Source organism: Octopus bimaculoides, chromosome 10 (assembly GCF_046866305.1).
Source record: "Octopus bimaculoides isolate indiv1 chromosome 10, ASM4686630v1, whole genome shotgun sequence".
NCBI lineage: Eukaryota > Metazoa > Mollusca > Cephalopoda > Octopoda > Octopodidae > Octopus > Octopus bimaculoides.
In genome coordinates, this window is record NC_142937.1 from 27,319,288 (window position 1) to 27,321,787 (window position 2,500).

A 2,500-nucleotide genomic window follows, 5' to 3' on the forward strand; every position below is an offset into this window, starting at 1 on the left:
ATAGCAGGCATCTCCTACATGTTTCTCCTACATGTATAGACTATAACTCATCATTACTTAACGTCCACTTTCCATGCTAGCATGGGTTGGATGGTTTAATGGGAACTGGCCAAGCAGGAGCCTGCACCAGACTTCTGCTTCTGTTTTGGCAGCCACAGTTTATCCCCTATTTTTGCAGCTGACAATCTTTTTTAATGGTAGATTTGTTGCTGTTTGCTTTCATTGGGTAGTGGTCTTTCTTCTCTCTTACATAGAACTTGGTGATGTGTCTGCTGTAATTTTGAAAGAAAACATGTTGTTGATGTTGCTGTTGTTGTTGTTGCTGTGTTAGTTTTTGCTATTGTTCAGTCTTAGATAATCTTTAATCCAGTAGAGTTATCAATGAAAAAGTATGGAAGCCATTAAAGAAATGGAAGACTAATTCTATTAACCAAAGAAAGAAAAAGTCTCTCTCTTTAGGCAGAAAATAGATTTAATCCTCCATTGCAAGGTTTAACACCACCAGATGTCTCTACACTGAGCCCAAGTACTCTTAGTTGTAAAACTGAAGGGATCGGTTTCCATTTTGGGGTTTAAAATATCCTTGCAATAAGTTTTTCAGAGTGTTGCAATATCTATCATTTATCTATCTCTATCAACAGATCAGTCGATCAGTCAATCAAACAATCAATCAATCAGTCTGTTTGTCTGTCCATCTGTCTGGCCGTCCATCTGTCTGGCCGTCTGTCTGTCTATCTATCTATCTATCTATCTATCTATCTATCTATCTATCTATCTATCTATCTATATATATATATATATATATATATATATATAAGGAGCACATAATCAATTGATATTGGGGTATGTATTACTTATCTTTGTATTCCATTTAGAGGTAAGCCTATTTTTTAAAATATTCATTGCATTGCACATGTGTATATCTATCATAAAATTTATGATGGTTTTTTTGAAGCTGTCGCTTTGATTTTTAGCAAGGGGTATATTTACCCTACTTTTCTTAAATTATTTTATATTGTACCTCTACAGGTAGAAACTTGCTAGCCACCTCATTATTACTGTGTATAACGGCAATAATACTTCACTATATACATATATATATATATATATATATATATATATATATATATATATATATATATATATATATATATATATATATATCGGCAACAATCTGATTATATAACTTTATGCTCATCAATGTAAGCCAATATGGAAAGGAATAAGTCACCATATTCCGCCATATTCCCTTCCATGCTGGCTAACTCTGATGAGTGTATAGTTATATAATCAGATTGTTACCTAACACTTCATTGTATTCTTTACATGTAACCGCTTATTAAGATCAGTCATACTCTTTTACTTGTTTCAGTCATTTGACTGCAGCCATGCTGGGGCACCGCCTTTAGTCAAGCAAATCAGCCCCGGGATTTATTCTTTGTAAGCCTAGTACTTATTCTATTGGTCTCTTTTACTGAACCGCTAAGTTATGGGGACGTAAACACACCAGCAACGGTTGTCAAGCGAAGTTAAGGGGACAAATACAGACACACAAACATATACACACACAAACATATATATATATATACGACGGGCCTCTTTCATCAGCATCATCATCATCACCATCATCATCATCATCATCATCTTGAGCACCACCACTACCATTAACACCACCACTACCACTACCACCACCATCGTCATCTTCATCACCTTCATCATCATCATCACCATCATCATCATCATCATCATCGCCATCATCATCAGCAGCAGCAGCAACAGCAACAGCACTAGCGGCAACAGCAGCAGCAGTTGTAAGAAGGGTCGGCACTTTTAGAGTGTGTTTGCGTTCGTTGCTAGTGAAGCAATACAAGGAGAGCATTTAAAAGTCACCATCGTCTTTCTCTCTCTCTCTCTCTCTCTCTCTCTCTCTCTTTCTGAATCCACTCTTTCTGAATCCACTCACAAGGCTTTGGTCGGCCCAAGGCTATAGTAGAAGACACTTACCCAAGGTGCCACGCAGTGGGACTGAACCCAGAACCATGTGGTTAGTAAGCAAGCTACTTACCACACAGCCACTCCTGCGCCTCATGATGGATATTTAATAATATATATTTGGGATAATATATGTGTATATATATATATATATATATATATATATTTATTTATATGATGAGTTTCTTTCAGTTTCTGTCTACCAAATTCATGTGCAAGGTTAGCCTGAGGCTAAAGCAGAAGATAACTGCCCAACGTGCCACACAGTTGGACTGAATCTGAAACCGTGTGCATGAGAAGCAAACTTCTTATCATGCGGCCAAAATTGTTTCTCTTCTCATTTGACAGGATTTTCGGGGGGGCGGGGACAGTGTTCAGCAAGAACAGCACCAAATTGTAACACATTGCGTACCAATGCTGCTGCTGATGCTGCCACCACTACTACTACTGCTACTACTGCTGCTGCTACTACTACTACTACTACTACTACTACTACTACTACTACTGC